The sequence below is a fragment of the Botryllus schlosseri genome, chromosome 1, assembly GCF_051294905.1.
Source record: "Botryllus schlosseri isolate E-star chromosome 1, Bs_hap1, whole genome shotgun sequence".
NCBI lineage: Eukaryota > Metazoa > Chordata > Ascidiacea > Stolidobranchia > Styelidae > Botryllus > Botryllus schlosseri.
The window spans coordinates 24,135,712-24,145,141 of record NC_137236.1 but is presented as its reverse complement, the minus strand read 5'-3'; the positions used below and the strand labels follow the sequence as shown (position 1 = coordinate 24,145,141).

Below are 9,430 nucleotides of genomic sequence, written 5' to 3'. Positions count from 1 at the left end.
TATATTTATTGCTTTACATCATTAATTTGAAAAGTATTTATCACTATATACTTTAACACTAGTATAGGCTTCTGCGCAATGCTAATCGACTCGATGTTCGTGTATGGAGCAGTGTTGGGATCAAGTCACTACCTTCGAGTCACGAGTCATTTCGAGTCATTGCACATTTTGACTCGAGTCAAGTCAAGTCAATCGATTTTCGAAGGTGACTCGAGTCAAGTCAAGTCACTCGATTTTTGGAGGTGACTCGAGTCAAGTCGAGTCAAGTCAAGTCAAGTCACGAGTCAAGTCACAATTCAAGTCAAGTTGCTTTTTCGAAGTATAAGGCATGCTTACGTCATTGCATTTTGCTAGCTGTCAGGAATAAAGATTGAGTGGTCATTGATTCTGGACTCATGAACGAATATAGAGTTAAATATAAACACAAGAAGGCACTTTATTGCTCACATATACGTAGAAATGCTAAACTACATAAGTAATAGCATAGCCTCGGATTATAGTTACCAGCCAAAATAGAGAATAGAGGAACGAATTGATAAGATGCAATACATTACCCAGACTGTAAAAATAAACATGGATTTTATGATGGAAATGACATGACTTCCTCTTTCTCATGTTAATTCCATGAAAACACCGACATGGTTTCAAAATCTCATGTTGACATGACAAAAACTTCCATGATGGGACATGATAAGGGACCCATGTCTATGGTTATCAAGTAAGAGTATCACGTTGAGCTTTAGTGATATCATCATAATTATCATCATCATCGTCACTGAGAGAGAGGGAGAGAGAGAGAGAGAGACAGAGAGGAGCGAGAGAGGGAGAGAGAAGAGAGGAGGGAGAGAAGGAGAGAGAGATAGAGAATAGAGCAGAAAGAATAGTGGGGGGGAGAAAGAAGGGAATGAGATCATATAGAAAGGAGAGAGAGAAAGAGAGAGGGGAGGGGGAGGGGAGGGGAGGAGAGAGATAGGGGAGAGAGAGTGGGGAGAGATAGAGAATAGAGCAGAAAGAAGAGAGGGGGAGAAAGAAGGGAAAGGGAGCATAGAGAAAGGAGAGCGAGAGAGAGAGAGAGGGGGAGGGAGAGGGGAGGCGAGAGATAGGGGAGAGAGAGGGGGGAGAGAGATATCAGACTTATTCTCGTTTTCACCATTGAGATGCTTTGACGATTGAGATGCGCTAACCATGCTATCCCAGAATGCTGAACGTTGAGCCGGATAGCCACGGATACCAGTTTTTTAGTCTTTGGTCTGACATGGCTGGAAATTGATCATATGACCTACCGATCAAGAAGCAGGACGTTTTACCATTTCACTATATCGTTATTTCAGCTGAGTGACAAGTAAACATCGTTACATCCTTACAGGATATATTGCAATACACAAACATCGTGATTCGTACACAGCTACATCATCGCACGCAAACATAGCCGTTCGGTTACGGAGCCATAATGACTCCGGATTATCTGGTTACAAAACCAGGCATGCGTACAGTATAGCCGTAGCATTCAATTCAAAAGGATTGGAAAAAAGAGGAAGTTTGATGGAGTTGGTCATTTCTAGGGCTGGGCACAATGATTCGAGTACTCGAATCTGAAACGAGTATTAATTTCAATGATTCGAGTCGAGTAGTAAAAGACGATTTTTTCGAGTACTGAAAGTATACGCCCCACACAACTGAAAATTATTTTTACTAACGAGAATTATAGTTTTGATACTATTGATCCACTGAGGAAGTCCTGAAACCTTGATCGGCCGTGACGCAACATACCAGGCATGGTACAAAGCTGCGAACGTTACTGGAAATAACACATTTCTGAAGTCATGATTATCCCACAACATTGTCAAAAAGTGCAATGAAATCGGTATGGTCGAAAAAAATACCGAAGTATATTTAATGTGATGGATAACAGGCATTATGTTCTTTGTGGTGACATAAAAGGTACATATTTGAACTTTGACATGGTACATTCTCTTGTGACGTCATAAGGAGTGATACTCGATTACTCGACTCGACTCGAAGCATATTACGTGATTCAGAATCGAATCACTCAGGTACTCGATTTTGCCCAGCCCTAGTCATTTCATAGGTCGTCTTTGTCAAAGTTGCAGAGTTTATGGCTTGTTGCTGTATTAAGCCGTGGACTAGATAGTAAGTGTTGATGTATTTATTGTTTCTGTCTTCGTTGTAATATATCCGCCGAATCTGCAATGCGTCACTGGGTATAGTCGAACCTGAAGCAACTTAGTCGTATTCAGTCAGATATCGGTATATAGCGGGAACTGCCAAACGGCTGCAAATAGTGATCAAAGTTTACTGCGTATCCATTTGTATGTAGTTGTAGATCATGTGGTAGTTGGTAATGCGTTAGTAGTCCTAGACGCTTCACAAGCTCCCTTGCTTTTATTTTGTACCGTACTGGGCAATGTTAAAATGAAGTATTTATCCAACTGGAGGAATATTTATCCTGAGGTGATTGAAAAAACTTCAGCTTTAAAAAATATGGGATATCATGCTATACTCGAGCCTTTGATTCAAGATTTGAAAACCCTAGAAACATAAGGAACTGATGTAAATTTGTATTTTACAGATATACATACTGCAGTTGTTTGTAATATTACTCATGTGATATTTGTGACATTGAAAATGAGGCTGCTGGAGATCATGAACGAGTGATTACAGTGGATCACAGATCTGAGATAGCTGAAACTGTGAGAACTGTATTTCGGAGTAATATCGGGGACAGTATATTCAATTTCTATATTACGACGAGGCATTTACCTCGTATGATCTCTCGACAATTCAAGATAAAGGAGTAATATGACAAATCTTGACAGACGATGAAAGTAAGTAATTATTACCACAAATAAATTGGTAGGCTACTATACTAGGATTACACTCTTAACGCATATTGGAAGAGTTGTTTCGGGGTTCCGAACGACACTGATTCCAAATATGACCTTGTTTTTTTCAAATTGTCTCTGGTTTTGGTGATATCCCTTGGGGTTATTTTGACTAACGTCACATTTTCACTGTATGGTCCAGATTAAAAAAACGGCTAAGAAATTAAATCTACTTGTTATACTGAACACTGTATTAAATCAAAATGAAGTAAAATAATTATATTTAGGGTAATTGGATTTATCATAATTGGAGTTTTTTATAGATTATTTCATGAGAGACCACATCATATTTAGAGTGGTGCCCCTTTAATTTCAACCTTTCAATCGATTTCTTACAAGCACGTTGCTATTTTTGCGCTGAAGAGATATTTCCATGGCTAAGCCAAGTATTATCGTGACTCTTCTATACTTTTGCAGAGAAAGCTGTTTGCAAAGTCAACACATCTACCCTTCCGAAGACGAACTTAGCGTCGACGACAAAAGGAAATAAGTCAGAGTGGAAATAGAGGGTGCCAGATGAAGAGATGCTGCAAGATAGAATGAGAAGAACTTTTAAATCAGGCCGCGACAGTGTCGTAAATGGAACATCAGCAGGAATACTGATGGAGAATGAAGATATACCCAGTTTTGACCCATGCTCCCTTGGTAGGTACAATCTAACGCAGTGGTTTCAAACACAACATTGCCATGATCGAGTCAACCTGCGACTTTGCAACAAACTCACAAAGAGTTCGTTTTTCAGAATGCTATGATAGTACAAAACAAACTACGTATATATATATTCCTGAAATAATTCACGATAGTTGTGACATATCCTCGACCACAAGCCCGACCTGTGCTTAAATTGAGACTACTGATAGTACTAAGGCTCCTGCAGACTAACTTAATTAATTAGCTATGATGTAAATCTGTCACAATGTTCAGATTTTGGAAGAAGTGAAAATATGTTGCCTGAATCAAGCCTGTTTGGATGTTGACTTGACCTCAAAGATTTTGGAAAAGACTTGGAGCTCTGCACTCAGTCTCCTGCAACCGCAAGAAATTCCGATAGAAATTCAAAAAGTTATGGGTAAGTAAGTGACTTTCGCAAATTTAGTTAGTTGGCGGTCAATATCTGTCGAGTAGTTCTATAGTCGCGGATTGTGAAAATTGATTAGTTCAAATTTTAGTTGCGGGTTTCGGGAAGTGAGTAATTCTTGTTCCAGCTTCGCAGTTGTGTAGGTGCTCAATATCTGAAAAACACATGTCATCGCGAGGGTGGGTTGAAATCGAATAGCCTACCTGAGTGATTCCACAGATCTAGTTAGTTCAGGGTTGGGCAATTATTTTTCTCTGCAGGCCACTTCAGTAATAGAAAGTAAGTTGGCGTGCCGAGCCGAGCCAACATGTTCAGCTATATTCTCCAGTGTATTGATTTTATTTATAAATGGAAAGCAGTGAATTACATTTTTAATAAATACGTCTCCGTGGATGTGTTGATATTGGATAGCCTAATGAGAAAAGTACGGTTAATTACCGAAATGAAAATTTATATTTATTTTCCCTCCTAATTCAAGATAATGTTAAACATGATACATTTTGAATTCTCTGTAATCCGGGTTTTTATATCAATACATTAAAAGGTAGGCTATATCTTAACAGTGCGACTTGATGAAATTGACATATATATATATCGGTTTCGGCGGACATGTGGCGGTACTTTTGGTCAAGGTTTCCTCGCCGTTGAGCTTTTTTGCAGCACACTTCGCAGAGTCACATGTTAGCCGAAACGTCATTGTCAACGTCTTGGTGTGTCCTGACGCGCTAACGGCCGACGCCGAAATGCTGATCTCTATAAATTAGCTGTTCTTGCGGGTAGAGTGGTACCCATATTATTATCAAAACATCTAGTCACTATATATCGCGCGAAGAAAATTTGAATTAAGTTTCATAAATTATAGGATTTATGTCCATTTACGAAGTAATTTTTGGTGCTTCGACCTCGGGCCCTCTCCATTTGAGGGGTCTGGGATGCGGCAGTTGCGGCCCTGTGTTTAGTGCTCCATACCTTCTTTGTATTTCAGCTTTCGACATTCTTTTTATGATATGCCCATTCACCCTTTATGTATGATGAGGTCTCAGTCAAAACGCGCACTGACAATGGCAACAAAGAAGGTTTGAACCAAACTATACGGAAGGAGTAACTTATTGTGACTAATTGTTACGACTTTGCTACATTGACTTGATTTTAAATCTGGATTACGCATACAAGCTTGGGAGTTATAGGCTATGTAATCGCGATATATTATTGAGCAGGTTTCAAAGTAAATCAATTTCCGTTCCAGCTCAGTTTATCCAGCTTATGGTTTTATTCAGCAATATTCAAAAGTAGGTTTTATGTTTTTAATTCCAAAAAATTGCCACACGTGCTTCTCAAAATAGCGGGGCTCACTTTGCCCATGGCTGAGTTCGATGTATTATAGTTCATTAGTTGCGGATTTATGAAGGTCATTACTTGGTAGGATATTATAGAAATAGGGTATTTCAAGTTGCCGATTTTAAAAACTGTCTGGTTCCTAAGGCAATGTTAAAATTTGCATATTTTTTGCCACGCCCATATTTGCAGTTCACACTACACAAACAGTAACTGCATTCATTTAATTTTTGTAACTGCATTTATTTAATTTTTAAAACGTTTTTTTTTCTCGAGTGTTTCACTTGTGCTGATCTCTCACTTCTCATTCAGGTAATCAGAAATTGGACTGGGTGGTCGGCATCCCGACCATTTTCAATGAACGCTTCGACAGCTTCCTGATTGTGGATAAGGCGAGTTGTTGATAATGGCCAAAACTGGTTTGCTCAATAATACTACAAGACAATACTACAATAATAATAATAATACTCAATTCAGATTCAAGTGCTCGAATCATTATGCCCAGCCCTACAAACAATGTGAGTTTAGTGTGCGCCATTGCCTCGCGGGAAAACCAGTCAAAAACCACTGATATTGTTAGTTGTGATTTAGTTCGTAAGCTCCTGATTTTAAAAGGTTGCTAGTACTAGTTCTAGTATCAAATTTTAAAAAGTTCTAGGTATAGTTGTAAGTTATAGTTATATTTGTGGATTTTGAAAATTGAGTAATTTTAGTTACAATTCTAGTTTTGAATTTTATAAGGTGATTGATTAGTCCTAGTTTTAGTTTTACTTGCGGATTTGAAAAAGCGAGTAGTTCTGTTTTCGGAATTCCCAGAAAAGACACAAACAACCTTTGGCCGGGTCACAATCACCAAAGTTGAACTCCGTCACCAAAATACAAGTTTTCAAATCCTGGATTTACCGCCGATCCGTGCATTAATCCATCCATTTATTAATAATTGGATAATCGTAGGTCGTAGCATCAAATAGTATAGTGGTGCAGAGGTAAAGGAATGGAAGACTGTGCATGTGTGCATACTTGATATTGTCAAGTGAAAAGTAGATTTTGTATATACCGAGACAATTCATAGACAAGGTCAATGTAATGAGGTGCTAATAGATTTCTGTCATCTTAACTGGCTGTGATTGATACAACTTTAAACCATCTTGGAAACTATTCGTATGTATTCTATCAACCGGTGTGCCTTGAATAGTGCATGGATGGTAATGACATTTATATTCATTATAGGATCCGAAGAATGTCTACCCGACGATGAAGTGCGATACTCTTCAGAAAAAGTGGACAATCCATTTCGTTGGGGAATCTGTCGATGGACTAATGAGTTTCCATCATACATTGGCGACATATTGCGTTTTCAACATCAAGTTTGCGCCAGCGTCAGCGAGTTCATTGAACTTTTCGCAGATTTTCTTGCAAACATTCCAGATGTCAAATACAGCTAAATATATCTAACCACAGGGTATGTGTACATTAGTAGAGGTGAAAGGTCAATTTGAAGCATTATTAGGACATGGGTAGGAACATGGATGTCAACAGGTCTACATGGATGTCGACAAGTTATCATGGGCCTTTTCCATGTCAACATGACTCAGGTGGAACCAGGTCTAGACTATGGCTACACCCATGATTATTTTTTACAGTGCAGTGACAAATTGATACAATTCGGACCTGCTCTAATGGTTGAGGACTATAAAAACTATATTAGAATTCAATTTCAATAAAACAAGTTCGGTTAAGTTAAGAAAAGAGAACAGAAATATATATTTTGCTAATAAATTGCTTTACTATACTAGTTTGCGACAGCGTAAGCTGTAAACTTTGATCACTTCGTTTCCGATCAATTCATTTGTGTGAGAACAATGGAGGTTCAGTAAAAAGCACAATCATTGAATGATTGGTCGCTCTTAGAGGTTACACCAGCGTTTCGTGTACAATCCGAACATATGCAAGACACAATGATTTTTATCGACATCGATTGCTTGATGACTCGAAATTGACTCGTGAATTTTGCTCCGAGTCACGAGTCAACCCACATTTTTGATACGCCGAGTCAAGTCAAGTCAAGTCATTTTAGCAAAGTGACTCGAGTCAAGTCAAGTCATACGAAAAAGGTGACTCGAGTCTGACTCTAGTCAAGTCATGACTCGAGTCATCCCAACACTGGTATGGAGGTCGTTCGTATTACATGTATTAGCTGTCGGCTTCCTTCCGTACATGCTTTGGTAAGATACAGCTAATTTTCGGCGTTACTGGTGGTATCCTGGTCCTATACATAGAGGTTTTTGGATATATGAGCTATGGCGTGGGAGCGCAGCAGGATGTCTAACGCCAGATGTCGTCACGTTCCCTCAAGGGTTCGCAGCAGAGAGCCGAGAGATACTTTAGCCTGCACTCATTGAAGAACGGAAAACATCATCGGACTTGCGATTAAATCATCGGGTATAATAAACAGATTTGGTTGTACATCGCCTGTCGATCGTCAGGTAAAAAGACAGCATGCATGGAACGACGGCTTCCTCTGATTAGTCAGAATCCAGACAAAGCCTCGCACTATGATCATCAACGATTGTAATTCATGATCTCGCGTACAGAGAGTATGTGCACCGATCCGTCGTATCAGAAGGCTGCCGGGGTCTCGATTTCGAAACCAATCCTCCCTTGTGTACGTCACTGCATACGACGTACCACTAGTCACAATTTCACAACTGATCAGGCCTATTAGCAGCCAATGATGGACAAGATGGGAGTATCATCACAAATCGTATATCAGTTGACTGCGTCTCTTAGCCTCCGCGGAAACCATGAGACTGTGCCACGGAACTCCTATCTATAGTGTTGCGTGGAGCAGCTGGTAAGAACCACTTTCATATATAGATACATATCTGGATGTAGCGTGCAATGTCGAACTCTCAACATTTAGATGTAAGTACATAAATGTATGTGGGTTTGAAGTGTGAGTAGTTCATTAGTTTCAATTGTGTAATAGGTCCGAAAGAACAATGAAGCATTTCCGTTAACCAATAAAACTATTTGCAGGTTACAATTATCTAGGAAACTGCAATTCCCCCTCGCCAAGTCACCTCGCTTCCCCCTCGCCAAGTCCTTGTAAAATGTGGTATCTGGTATTCCTATATCGTGGTGTCGCATGAGGATGCGAAAATAAGACAGTTTCCTGATATGCAGCTTAGGAGTTCACGATTATGATTTGGACAGAAACCTAGTGCAATCAAACTTTGCTGTCCGCAATGTTACTAGTGATTGGGATACATATTGGCAAGTCAATATTCAAGTCGTCAAATATTATCCTTCGCAAAACATTCCGAAGCTCTCAGCCGTACTTAAATCGAGCACGTCACGAATTGGATTCTAATACTTCTTTTTACGTTTTCGATGAGGTTAATTCGGTCTACAGCAGTGGGTCTTAACCTTTTTCCCTCCAGCACCCCCTTTCAAAACTTTCAGTGTTCTAGCGCCCCCAACACCATATTTTAAAGACTGTGATAAAATAAATTGGTAAAAGGACGGGCCGTAACAGCAATTCGCTTGCCCCCTCAAAAAAAGTTGGTATTGGGCCCCGATAGGGTGATAAACCTAACTTCTGTGGAGCGTTCCCCAAGACCCAGCGTCGCGTGATTTCGATGTTGAGCAAAGTTTTATGAGGCCTGGTCGCCTAGGAACGAAAGTTTTCTCTTTGTAACGGATCATGGAATCGGACAAAAATATTGGTAATTGCATATATATCGCTATCATTTCCTATCCTGTCAGCCCACGCCATAAGATTCACCGGTTTCGTTCTATGAGCTGTTGTCTGGGACAATGCATGCACGTAATTAATAATTAAATATATTCGGGCGGGCCCGTTGGTAAAATTACTTCGTTGCATGTTGTTAATTTGTGTGTTTTATCTGCTGGCTATTATAGTCAAAAGATATTGAAATCGCATAAACATACTAAACCAAGATAAGCACACGATTCAAAATTTGTATTTCTTCAATGGCAATTAATTTTTCTTTGTTGGATGTTATTTGTCCTGTCGGGTTCAGATTGTCACGACATAACAATTTGGCAAGGGCCATTTAAACTGGATAACGAGACATAATTATATCGAAAT

The 9,430-nt window shown here is 39.4% G+C and overlaps 1 long non-coding RNA gene across 1 annotated transcript; it reads left to right on the top strand.

Moving 5' to 3' along the window:
* Positions 1-3,014: 3,014 nt before the first annotated feature.
* Positions 3,015-6,779, top strand: LOC145445446 (uncharacterized). The gene is made up of 3 exons (XR_013917025.1): positions 3,015-3,548; positions 3,828-3,972; positions 5,629-6,779. It is a non-coding gene; the product is annotated as an uncharacterized LOC145445446 (long non-coding RNA).
* The last annotated feature ends 2,651 nt before the right edge of the window (positions 6,780-9,430 follow it).